Consider the following 14068-nt stretch of genomic DNA (forward strand, 5'->3'; position numbering starts at 1 on the left):
CGGGCATTTTGCTCTTCAATGTCAACGTCGACTCTGGCGGATCTGCATATGGACTTATGCCATCCTGGCGTTACCTGTATGTTGCACTTTGTGCGCTCTGAAAATCTACCATTCTCAACGGAGGACGTAAAGAAAACATGCTCTTCCTGTAGTATTTGTGCAGAATTGAAACCACAATTCTTCCACCCATCAGATGACTTACTCATACATGCAATGCAGCCTATGCAGAGGCTCAGCATAGACTTTAAAGGGCCATTGCCTTCGTCGACGCGGAACACCTACCTACTTACGATGGTAGACAAGTATTCACGCTTTCCCTTTGCCTTCCCCTGTCCTAATATGCTTACCTCTATGGTAATTAAATGTCTCTTTGTGGGACAGCCAATTTTATCCACACGGATCAGGGTCCCTCCTTTATGTCGAGTGAACTTAAAAGTTATCTCTCCCAACGGGGAATCGCCTCGAGTAAGACGACACCATATCACCCAATCGGCAATGGACAGGTTGAACGGTACAATGCCATCATCTGGAACGCTGTCCGTCTGGCACTGAGGTCACGCAACCTACCAGACCAGCAGTGGGAAACTGTGCTCCCCGATGTGTTACACTCTATCAGGTCTCTTCTCTCCACATCCACTAATGTCACACCTCATGAGCGATTCTTCAAGTTCCGGCGTCGCTCTACACATGGGATATCTCTACCGCCATGGTTGGTGGCTCCAGGCCCTGTGCTACTCTGGAGGTTCGTCCGGTCGGCCAAGTACGATCCTCTCGTTGAAGAGGTGGAGTTAACGGAGGTAAACCACACGTATGCGCACGTGCGGTACCCCGATGGCCAGGAGTCCACCGTCTCGCTCAGAGATCTGGCTCCCTGCCCAACCGGTCACATGGGCCCGAATGATGTAGGATCCCACGACGATGATGTCAACACTCCGCACCCCTATGAAGATGACGCCCTACCTGGGACATCGAGGGATCTGCCGGCAGTGCTACTGGATCAACTCAGGGAGCCGAACGCTCCCCGTAGGATGGCCATCCAAAATCAGGACGCCGGACAATCTCCGGCTACGACCCAGGATGAGGCCAGCTCTGCGCCTGTGGGGACCCGCACCCGGAGTCATGATATTCCCAGGCCTCCACAGGACGATCAAGATGACGCGGACTCTACCGAATTACCGGTGTAGGGGGTTTTTTCCTGTTCTCTTGCCCGTTCTGGCCTCCTGCCAGGCTTCGTGCAAGAATTACCCTTGAGTGGTTCGACCCACTCCCCCTACGGTTCTAGACCTTGGACTTAGATGCAGAGAACAGTAGTGCAGAGAAAAGAACTCAATAGACCAGGCTGAATAGCACGAAATGGATGCTTTTATTTTTAAACAGTTTGAAGCATTACAAAATACATGTCATAGGCACAGATTAAAGTAAGTAAAATCATGCACAAATTTATGAACTTGACTCTATGGAAATGGGGAACACACGGCACGTCGTAAAAGGGGAAACACATTACGATTTCCCTTAACTCCCTCCCCTATACCTAAACTAAGTTTCGACCTGGGGAACCTGGGATCATGCTCACCACTCTCGAAATCGCGAGAAAGGGGGTTCACAGCCTTTTTGGCACCGCTTTCCGTCGTCACGTGGATTTGGAAACTTCTGGCGCAGTCGATATTCTCTCTCTCTCGAAGCGGTGGGGTAGACACAGCCTCGATGAGCACTCGTTAAGGTTGAGATCCACTAAGTCGATTTGGGTTCATGGAGCAGACCCAGATGCAGGCTATGCACATGGGAGAATCTTGTGGCCTAGATCGCCAGTCCTCCAGAGGGTTTCTTCTCCGTCGGCCTGGGTCGTCGATGATCTCCCGACCCCAGTACCCGGGCCACCCTCGTCGTCTTCTCGTCGTGGCCGAGCCTTGTTTGGCTGAACACCGACCACGTTGTCCTTTTTACCGAAACCGTCCGTCTTTAAAAAGACGAAAACGTTTTCATCGATTCTGCATCTGCCGAAGTGGAAGAGGCGCCGATCCTGGCCCCGTCCGAAGAAGTTGAAGTCGTCCAAGAAGAAGAAGCAGCCGCCGTCCAGTCAAGTGAAGTTGTTCAAGTAACCCGAAGTCCGAAGTAACTTAGATGGACTTTCAATCCATAGTTATACTCTTTTGGGACAGTCTTATCTCCCGCCAAATCATAGTCCTGTCTTTGTATTAATTTTGGCGGGCAGAAATCTCTGCAGGGGCGCTTTGTCTTGTAACGGAGCCGGTGATAACTTAAACTGGCCTTCCTGGCCGATAATGTCTTTTAATGTCTTTTGCATTGTCACCGCGGCTCGGTTCGCATATTGATCGGTCCGGAGATTTTCCTTGATGGCTGCTAAACGGTTTTTCCTTTGTACAATAAATGGGTATGAGTGATTTTGCATTGTCCACCCATATCTTGATGGGCCCCATCCTGTACTTGTAATCCATTGAATATGTATGCTGTTCCTCTGAGTTTCGGTTCCCAGATACTGGCTTTCGCGGGCTCACTGTCTTCAATCCACAAGCCTGTCTGGCTTGCAGTAACAGAAATAAAATGGTTCATAAACTGATCACGGGGCCTGGCGGCCATTTTGTATGCCCTTTTATCAAAGGTTTTTCTGTGCAAGCTTACTTTGGTCAATAAACAGTCTTATTTTATCCAGTTTTCTTGCGTGATTTTTGCTGAAAATTGCGAATCTTACAGGCCCCCCTGTGATACTGATAGCTTGCTTAAAGTATCAATAATCCTTGATGAGCAAATTTTCCCTGATTCCCCACATCCAAACATTCCTGGCACTTAGCTATCTATGACCCTCACGACACATGCAGTTCCCATTTCCGCAGAAAACGAAAATTACCTTTTGTACATTTGGACAATCATAGACAGCGTATTTTAAACTATAACACATTCACTTGTCAGATGTGCGGGGGTTGATACCCCCTGGCACCATCTGCATGCATCTTTTATTAATCCAAAAAAACTTAAGAACGACTAATAACATAACAATACTTATTTCCTTATAACCCAAAACAATCACAAAAAAATTTAAAATGGAGGGACGCTTAATCTTATACTAGCAGCTTAGAGTGGGGTATCTGTTTCCCCCACTCGCACATAGCGTTCTCTCCATTCTCCTGTGTTCTCGTGCCTCTGGAGGCGTTTGCCTCTTTTGCAATGCACGAAGAGCAAAAATATCACAGTCAAAACCTGACATACTACTAGGATATGGGATGCTATTCTAAGCCAGGCGGGGACCTCTATGTTGGTGAACAAGTCCCACCATGGTGGGATGGTTATGTCCAATATGTCTTTTCCTATCTCTAAAGTCTTCTGCTCCAGTGTGTAGAAATGTTTCTGTGAAATTATAACGGCTTTTAAAATCTTGGTGAGGTGTTCGGGAAGAGGGGGAATGACATAACCAAAATGCGCGACAAATCGTTGTAAGTCTGTGAAATTCTCTTTGATAGTGATGTGAACGGTGGAGGGCGCAGGAATGGGGACAATTCGTTGTTGTGCCACTTGAACCTCGGCCCTGGGTTTGAAACAGAAACTGCTATCACCGACCGAACACCACTCGTGTTGTCCATATCGGTACTGAGGCGCTGCAGTGGTGACGCAGTATGTCCCACCCCCGATATATGCTACCTGTGGGGGCACATGGTCCTCTGCCATTGCCTCCATGGTGCCATTCACCGGCTTTGCGCTAGCAGTCCTGAACCCGCACTGCGGTTTCAAAAAGGCGTTCAAGTGCTGGGGACACAGGATGATGTGTGCTCCCCGGCTCCGACATCCCGAGAGGTCGGTGCCTGTCATCGTACGCTCCCATCTGATGACGTAAGGCGGGACTGCTGCGTAACAAATGTGTGCGCCCCCCCGAATGACTCCAATGTTCTCTACTCTGTACACCGGGGCGGGCTTTGCTGCGGGACCCAACACCGGCATTCTTACTACTATTCCCATAATAGTGTGATTTGAATGTCCGCAGTCCACTGGGACTGGGTATGCTTCTGCGGCTAGTCTGAGCTGGCACGGGCTTAATGCATTCTCAAAAGGGTGGAGCACTTGCAAGTGCTTGTTGCTGATCCAGGACGGGACCAAACCCTGTTTTAAATCCTCAAGATTACTGCGGCCCTCGCCCAGTAACCACGCCCCGTACAGCACACAGGCCTCGTTTTGCGCAGCTTGATCGGACGCATTCCGATCCTCCTTAATGAGTGCATTTACCGTTCTCGCGTGTTTCTCCAGCTCAGCAATTATGTCCTTAAAGTGTAGTGTCATGGCCTGGTCCTCATGTAGCTCAGAACCCACTACCTTATTTTCGTCTGTCAATATGTTCCTTAACTGGGCTTTTAAACCGTTGATCTGTGTCTGCAGCTCCACGTTATCTAGAGCGTTGACAACAGATGTTCCGGTATTAAAAGCAGTGAATATGTCATTTACAGTACCCCTTCTTTGCCTCCCGACTCGATCCAAAACTTCTGGCGGTGTGGTGTATAATTTGTCTCTGTCGATGTCGGCAAAGTCAAATTCGTAAAATTGTCTAAACATACGGGTTAACAGGACCTGGTATAATTGTTCCGTTTCTTTGGGACACCACTCCGGCAATCTTACCTCAGTGAGATTTAAAATCACTGAGGCCACCGCGTAGTGTACCCCTTTGTACAGCACCTGACCGGTGGGTACCAATACTAAACCGTTCCCGGGTCCCTTGGTGGTGGTTGGGCACCCTCCTTTCTGGGCTAGTGCTACCGGAAGCGTGGGCAGGGGCTTGCGTGGGCGGGTGATGAGTTCAGTGGCGTTCACCGGAATAGGGGAGTATGGGGCTCCGCACACTCGAGTGCTAACATCCCATCTCATCCCCTTCCCTTCATCCTGCTACTGCCTCTGGAAGAAGATGGATACGCCCTTGGGGCAGACGTGTCTCGAACCCCACATACAGACATATATTCCCTCATCTGGTTCCCACCATTTGTCCCAACACACACGTAATTGTCCGTGAGTTCCCGTAATAGTCCGATGGGTATTATTACCCAGTCGCTCCCACTCGACCGTCGAGTTTCTCATGTCCTTTCCCAGCTTTCGTAGCCACCACCATCGCCTTAGTGGTACGTTCCCATTGCACACCAGACAAATCCTCTTTCCCACGGTGACGCTGACTCTGGGCGCAAGGATCCTCACTCGAGGGCACATTAACGAAGTCTCTTGGTAGGCAAAACCGAAGTTGCTGGAATATTCCGAGGAATTTGTTCCCAACCAACCTGGCCATCTCCCTTGGTGGAAGTAGGTGGCGGTTTCCTCAACCTCTCGCTTCCCCGTCCCATCCGTTGCAATGGGGGCCGTGTCCCCGGAGCATCCGAAAATGATGACGTCCTTGGTGCGGCCTCGGTAGGCCCACCCGCACCCGATCGCCATGAACGCGATGAAAATCCTTTCCATCATATCCCAGGTTTCTGTTACCAACAAAATGATGTAGCCGGGCTCCCGATAGGTGCTGGCCTAAATTAATTGGACGCGCGGGTTCCTGGACCCCGCTCCCTAACAAACACACATACCGGGCAGACCTCAAAATTGTACTCTTAACACCATATACTTTACATTCCTTAAAACTATGACCATAATTACCTAACTTAACTTATGTACAGCGCCGCCCTCCGTGGGGCGGCTTTACGAATCCCCGTGAGGCCTGTCGTGTGCCACACCCTGCGGTGGGGCTGCATTGATCTTTGGCTTTGATCCTCCGCAGCCTGTCGCTGCTGAACGGGGATCATGCCTTCCTGGGGCTGCTCTAAACCATGGTTGGGAAGGATGGGGAGAATCTGGCCAAAATTTTCTGGGCTGTGGCGCTCGAGCCGACCTACGAGGGGCTGCTTTGGGTCGGGCTCCCGGGGCCGATGGACCAGGGGTTGGGACTGTTACCGTCACAGCCTGTGGTTCCTCCACAGCTGCCGGCTCCAGCTCCCCTTCCTCAGGCTCCGCCCCCCCCGGGGTCGGGATCTGTGGCTTCTGACTCCACCTCACCCGTCCCTACAGGTAGTGGGTCTCCGCCCCCATTCCCTACCTCCCCCAAGCTTGAGTCGAGGGCGGGATCGTCGCCCTCTGACTCTTCCTCCTCCATGACTGGGTCTAAGGCGGGGGTCGAGCTGTTCGTGCTCTCTCCTGCCTAAATCCCATTCAAAAGATGAGACCTCCCACTCCAATGGGATGGCCTCTCCCTTTACGCAGGCTACGGTACCAGCCTGTGTGGTCTGTGACTCTGTTACAGGATGAGGATCTTTGTTCTCCGACCTGGTCCCCTTTGATGGCCCTTGTGCACCCGATTTAAATAGCTTACACTGGTTGATGTGAAACCATTTGGTACGTCGGGGCGTTTTCACTGCATAAACCATGGGGCTGGCCTTGTCCACAATGCTGTAGTGCCCCATGTACAGTGGTTCAAAACTCCCTACCCTGGCGTAGTTTCGGACCATGACCTGGTCTCCGTCTACCCACTCTTGTTGTTTCCGAGGTTCCAACAACAGTTTATTTCCCTGGTGCTGTCTTCCCATGTTCCCAGCCGCCTGCCCATAAATCTGTCTCAGGCGCTCCAAGAGGGTTTGGGCGAATTTGTCCCGTTTCACCTCTCGGAGCTGGCCCTCAGTGAGCACCGGGGCTAGCACATGGGTGGGTGTTCGCATGATCCTTCCAGTCATTAACTCGTGCGGGGAATACCCCGTGCTTTTGGACTGGCTGGCTCGGATCCCCATGAGGACTAAAGGCAGGACCTCCGCCCATTTCTGGGGCGAGCCCATTGTCTCTTTCCTCAGCTTTTCCTTGAGGGTCCGAGTCATACGCTCAACAATCCCGGATGACTGGGGATTGTATGCTACGTGCCACTTTCCCTCAATGCCCAAGCGCATGAGGGCGTTCTGCATTACTTGACCGGTGAACTGACTCCCCTGGTCGGACTCTACAAAACGGGGGAGTCCCCACCGTGAGAACACTTCCCAAATCAAGATCTTAGCAGTACCCAGTGCCATAGCTGTTCTGCACGGGAAGGCTTCTACCCATTTGGTGAACACATCTACCAGGACAAGGCAGTACTTATAGCCTCCCTGGGCGGCGGGCAGGGGCCCTATGTAGTCGACCTGAATCGACTGCCATGGTCCCTCTACCCTCCTGATGTGCCCCATGGGCACCTTCCTTTTGTGGGGGTCTGGGTTGTTAGCAGCACACACAAGACAGCTTGCGCAGAACTCGCGGACATCGTCCCGAAGTCCCGGCCACCATCCCGCCTGCTCCACCCGTTGCCAGGTGACCTCAGGTCCGGGGTGTCCCGCTCCTGGACCCTCGTGGGCCAATTGCAGGAATTCCCTCCGGTGCTGCTGCGGCACAACCCACTGCTCCTCTCGGAACAGCATACCTTCTTTGACTGTGAGGGCTGCCGTACTGTACGGACCTTCTACCTGTTTGCCCTCTGTGATGGCTTTTAGGACTGCTTTTAGGGCGTGATCCAGGGTTTGGACGGTCTTTAGGTCTGGGGGCGGTGTCGCCCCTGTGTTCTCGGGAATTCCCTCCCTGCCTTGGATCGCCGCCACGGGTCCGGGTTCGTATGGGTCCCAGAGAATGCCGTCGCGGGCACCCTCCCTGGCTAGCGCATCCGCCTGCTGGTTGCCCTGACTGCGGGGTTCTGTGGTGGAGTGAGCCTCACCTTATGGATGAACACCTCTCCTTTCTCCCCCACAGCTGCTAGGATCTTCTCCAGCAAGGGCTTAACTGTTAAAGGCCGCCCGTCCACGGAGGTGTACCCGCGTCGGGACCAGATGGCGAGGTACTCTGTACACGAATTGCACGTGAACATGCTGTCTGAGCAAATCGTGTATGGGGTTGGGAAAATCTCGGGGTGGGTAACCACGTACGCCACCGCGGACAGTTCAGCCTGCTGCGCGCTCATAGTGCTGGGGAGCTTAATTGCCAGGGCAATGTTTGCCGCAGGGTCATAAACTCCACACCCTGTGAGTCGCTTGCCGTCAGCTACAGTGCTAGAACCGTCTACGTAGATCTCGCGGCCTGTGGGATGTATCCCGGCCCGTAAACCTATGTTAACTTCCCATACCCCTTCTACGGAACATTGATGGGCTGTCCCGGGATATGCCATATTGGCTGCGAGCCTTGGCGCGCAGAGGCCTTTAACTTTTAGATCCATCTGGGAAAGGAGGAGGGTCCAGCGCGCAATCCGAGCGCTGCTTACGGTCCCATCCTTAATCCTCCCATCCAGAAGCATCTTCGTGGGGGTGTAATGGGTGAGGAGCGTAATGGGAGAGGTCCCTGTGAAGATCACTGATCTGTTCACAGCCCAATGCGTGGCCAGGAGATGCCGTTCGCAATTGGAGAAACTCCTCTCCACATCCGTGAGCACCCTGGAGGAATAAACTACTGGTCTTAGCTTGCCGTGCCGCTCTTGGAGCAGCACTGCGCTCAGGCTGTCCCCACTAGCGGCTACCTCCAGAAAGAACTCCTCTCCCCCATCTATGGCCCCTAGGGCTGGCGCGGTCTGCAGATCTCTTTTCAACTTCTCGAACGCTGCCTGGCACCCCTTGTCCCAAGACCACTCGACTCCCTTGTGTAAGAGTCGAAGTAGCGGGGCCGCTGTGGCAGCATATTCCTCGATGAAATCTCTGCAGTACCTGGTCAATCCCAAAAAGGACCTTACACCCGTTACTGTGTTGGGAATCGGCAGATCTTGTATAGATTCCCGCCTGGCCTTATCTATGGCTCTTTCTCCCCCGCGGATGGCCAGACCCAGGAATTTGACTTCCTGCTGGCCGATCTGGGCTTTCTTTGGGTTTACTTTGAAACCCTTCCTTTCTAACAGTTCCAACAATTCGGCTAACAGTGGGCCGTGCTGCTCCCTTGTATCTGTGAACAGGAGTAAGTCGTCCACATACTGCACTATCTGGTTGGGCTGGCTGAACTCTTTCAAACTCCCCGCCATGCACTGATGGAAAATGCTGGGGCTGTTGTGAAAACCCTGTGGTAAGCAGTTCCAAGTGTACTGTTGCCCTTTGAATGTAAAGGCAAACTTGTACTGGTCCTCCCGCCGCAGCGGAATGGACCAAAAACCGTTCGAGGTGTCCAGCACCGTGAATGTGGTCGCCGATGCTGGAATACTCCCTATTAAGTCTGCAACTGCTGCTACCGTGGGCGCGCAGGCCGGGATATTACTATTGAGGACTCTGTAGTCCACCGTGGCTCTCCACGAATTGTCCGGTTTCTTTACCGGCCATAATGGGGAGTTTACGTGGGTGGCTATCGTCCTCAACACGCCCTGCTGTACCAATGAAGATATTGCTGTCTCCATGTCGGGTTCTGCCTCCTTGGGGAAATTATACTGCTTTTGGGGTCGGATCATGGGGTCCCCGTCTACGCTGACTTCGAACCCAGTGACTCTCCCGCAGTCGTGCTTGTGGGTGGCGAACGCGGTCAGATTTTCTGACACACACGCCTGCAAGTCCGTTGGGACGTCTGTTATCATGAGCTCGAGGTCGTAACCTCCTGACGGCTTCATAGTGCACAGGGTCCCCTTTTCTTCCTTCCCCAGGATTACGACTACCTTACCTAAACCGCCCTCGGCTCCCCAGAGACAGTGATTTCTCAGGTCCACGAGGATCCCGTGTTCCACCAAGAAATCAGCCCCGAGGATGCCCTTTCCCCCCCCCCTCTTTCCACTTCAATAGGATGCACGTCCATGTGGTGTGGAGTGCTCCCAACTGAATGGAGAGCGGGAGGGAGTACGCACCAGCCTGTTCTCTACCTGTGAAACCCGCTACTAAATATGGAGCCTGGGCGGACAGAGGTGAGGCAAAAGGTTTGTCCGTGTGGATCACGGTACACGAAGCTCCCGTATCCAACAGGTAGCTACCCCTTTGTTTCTCCACCTCCATCTCCACCACAGGTCTTCTCCAAGCGTCATAGCGGAGCGGACACAAGTAGACGGGCTGCGCGGGCGTCAGTCATTTAGGTGTTTCGGCTGGGGTCTCGGGGGCGATAGGGCTGTTAGCAACCGCTACCTTCCCCTGCCAGGTCATCAGAGGCCGCATAGTCTCCAAGACTGACTCGATCGCAGCGGGGTCCACAACTGCACCACCCCCTTTAGTCGGGGCAGAGGCTGCGGTTGGGTTCTGGACTGGTGTTGGGGCAGCGGCCTGCACTTGTGGTTGTGCTGGTGTTGGGTAAACTCTCGGGCCGTTGGCGACTCGGGCTTGGGCTTGATCTTGGGCTGCGGCGAACGCTCTCTCCCTCTTATCCTTCCAAGGATTCCTACAGTCCTTGCGCCAATGACCCTCCTTCCCACACCCGTAACAACTGCTATTGGCTTGAGGAGGGCGATTTCCCTCCTGACGCCATTCCCTTTTAGCAGGGGCTGCGGGCCTCACCTCATGCACCTTTCCTTTTACAACAGGCGTTTTCTTGCCCTTGTTATTCCTATAACTGATCGTGAGCTGATCTAGCACTAGATCCTCCGTGGAGCGGGCGTTGGTGGGGTCAAACCATGCTTTGGCCTGTTCCTTCACTACTGGCAGGCAACCTGCTACCAGGCACCGAAGCCAGTGAGCCCTTTGTTCGCCATCCAGCCCGGCCCGGGCCGGCCTGCCCGGGCAGCTGCGCCGATACACTGGCCACAACCTGTCGGCGAAAACCCGTGGGGGTTCTCCCTCTAGCTGCACTGTCTTTTCTAAACGGAGGAACGGAGTTCCGTCCCCCTCTCCCATGATCTCCAGAATCTCATCCCGTAGCAACTCATAGTCCCTGTGCCCTCTCTTGCTCTCGTCAGGGAGACACTGGAGGAGCGAACTGTCCAGGGAGAACAGCAGCATTTTAGACTGTTCAACCCCGTCGCAGTCATTGACTGCTGCGGTCTGCTCCACGTCCCTGAAATGCACGGAGGGATCTCCTGACTCGGAAAGTTTTGGGATGTGACTTATCATCTCTCTTAGCTGTCGTGCGCTATGAGGCATTATGATCTGACTCTCAAGGGGTCCGTCATCGCCATTTTCTTCATTTGGACCGAGCTTCCGGTGCCTCGTTGGACACAACGGCGCTGGCCCCGACTCTACTGTCTGGGGTTGCTCTACCTCAGGGCTCTCTACCTCTACCGCCTCCGTCTCCTGTCCCGGAGTCCAAGACTCCTCATAGGCAGGAGGCGCAGAGGGTTCGGGGGTTGGTACCCCAACTGCCTCTTGTGGAATCGGTCTTTTGGATTCCTTGGCTAGCAACAGCTGACTCGCTGGTGGATTTATGAGACACACCAACCCGTTTGCCTTCGCTAGGGCCTTTCTCAGGTCCTCTAGCTCCCGGCGGCAAGCGCTGTGGTCGGTGTTCTCAGATCTATCCTCCATGGCCATCTTATATGCTGCCCTGGCTCCCAGGAGCTTTTCCTCTTGGGCATCTACTTGTTTGGCTAGACGGAAACACCTCTCTCTCATTCTACCTTCACTGGCCTTGGCCTCAACGACCTGACATTTTAAATATTCTACCCGGGTTTCGTGGCAGCGAATTACGGAGCGGCGTTCCTGATTCAGCGCGTCAAGCGATTCAATCAGTTTTTGACCTCCCGCAACCTTTTCCTCTACGCCTTTAAGCAAGCCGTTGATCTGGACTGTCTGTGCTGCAACTACCTGGTCCAAAAGCTGGACTTGCTTCTTGTAGCACATCAGCCAGACCGCCTTTTCTACAGATTTCTTATGCTCTCTACCCGCTGTCCACTTGATGGCTGCGTCTAGCGGGCGCCTATCCCTTAATAGATCAGATATCCATTGTTTTGTGAGGTTGACTTTTCCGAAAACATAATCTGCTATTCTTTCATCCATCACATTTCGTTTATTCAGATCTTGATCTAACACACTACTTTCCTGCTGCCAAGGTCCTGCCGCGGTCGCCATTTCTGTAGGGGTTTTTTTCCTGCTCTCTTGCCTGTTCTGGCCTCCTGCCAGGCTTTGTGCAAGAATTACCCTTGAGTGGTTCGACCCACTCCCCCTACGGTTCTAGACCTTGGACTTAGATGCAGAGAACAGTAGTGCAGAGAAAAGAACTCAATAGACCAGGCTGAATAGCACGAAATGGATGCTTTTATTTTTAAACAGTTTGAAGCATTACAAAATACATGTCATAGGCACAGATTAAAGTAACTACAATCATGCACAAATTTATGAACTTGACTCTATGGAAATGGGGAACACACGGCACGTCGTAAAAGGGGAAACACATTACGATTTCCCTTAACTCCCTCCCCTATACCTAAACTAAGTTTCGACCTGGGGAACCTGGGATCATGCTCACCACTCTCGAAATCGCGAGAAAGGGGGTTCACAGCCTTTTTGGCACCGCTTTCCGTCGTCACGTGGATTTGGAAACTTCTGGCGCAGTCGATATTCTCTCTCTCTCGAAGCGGTGGGGTAGACACAGCCTCGATGAGCGCTCGTTAAGGTTGAGATCCACTAAGTCGATTTGGGTTCATGGAGCAGACCCAGATGCAGGCTATGCACATGGGAGAATCTTGTGGCCTAGATCGCCAGTCCTCCAGAGGGTTTCTTCTCCGTCGGCCTGGGTCGTCAATGATCTCCCGACCCCAGTACCCGGGCAACCCTCGTCGTCTTCTCGTCGTGGCCGAGCCTTGTTTGGCTGAACACCGACCACGTTGTCCTTTTTACCGAAACCGTCCGTCTTTAAAAAGACGAAAACGTTTTCATCGATTCTGCATCTGCCGAAGTGGAAGAGGCGCCGATCCTGGCCCCGTCCGAAGAAGTTGAAGTCGTCCAAGAAGAAGAAGCAGCCGCCGTCCAGTCAAGTGAAGTTGTTCAAGTAACCCGAAGTCCGAAGTAACTTAGATGGACTTTCAATCCATAGTTATACTCTTTTGGGACAGTCTTATCTCCCGCCAAATCATAGTCCTGTCTTTGTATTAATTTTGGCGGGCAGAAATCTCTGCAGGGGCGCTTTGTCTTGTAACGGAGCCGGTGATAACTTAAACTGGCCTTCCTGGCCGATAATGTCTTTTAATGTCTTTTGCATTGTCACCGCGGCTCGGTTCGCATATTGATCGGTCCGGAGATTTTCCTTGATGGCTGCTAAACGGTTTTTCCTTTGTACAATAAATGGGTATGAGTGATTTTGCATTGTCCGCCCATATCTTGATGGGCCCCATCCTGTACTTGTAATCCATTGAATATGTATGCTGTTCCTCTGAGTTTCGGTTCCCAGATACTGGCTTTCGCGGGCTCACTGTCTTCAATCCACAAGCCTGTCTGGCTTGCAGTAACAGAAATAAAATGGTTCATAAACTGATCACGGGGCCTGGCGGCCATTTTGTATGCCCTTTTATCAAAGGTTTTTCTGTGCAAGCTTACTTTGGTCAATAAACAGTCTTATTTTATCCAGTTTTCTTGCGTGATTTTTGCTGAAAATTGCGAATCTTACACCGGTACAGGCCAAGCGACCCAGGGACCAGGACACGGTCCGGGGAGACGTGCCTTCCGGTCACAAGCAGAAACCTAAACGACTACGGCTATTTTTGGTCCGCCTAGTCCGTTAAAGGAAGACTGGACTTCCAAACCTTTTAGGGAGGAAGAATGTCATAAATCGCAACTTCTACAAGTAACTCAGGAAGTACTACTGAACAGCCAGCTGAGGGCGCCGTCCGAGGAGTATAAATATTCGGGCGTGGGCCCAACTTGGCCAGAGACAATCTGGAAACAGGAAGCTAGTGACTACTAACTAGACCTCCATGTTTTGTTACAAGTTGATTAAAGCCTTGCTTTATGTACAACCAAGTGCGTAGTGAGTCTTTATTACGTCATTCTGCTTTTCAGTTGCACAAGTAAACTTTAGTCAAAACAAATCCACACCAGCATCTTTAACTTAAAATGTAAATCACAAAGTTTTCCCCAATTCTGGGTGCGCAATCTTAAATTGAAATGAATATACTTAATCAACCATATGCACACTTACATGAACCTTAAAAATATTGATCCCTGTAATAGGTTATGTACTCAGAAAGTGCCAAATTTTTACGTGATATTCCAAG

Source organism: Somniosus microcephalus, chromosome 8 (assembly GCF_052327205.1).
Source record: "Somniosus microcephalus isolate GS21.2 chromosome 8, FLI_Smic_1.0, whole genome shotgun sequence".
NCBI lineage: Eukaryota > Metazoa > Chordata > Chondrichthyes > Squaliformes > Somniosidae > Somniosus > Somniosus microcephalus.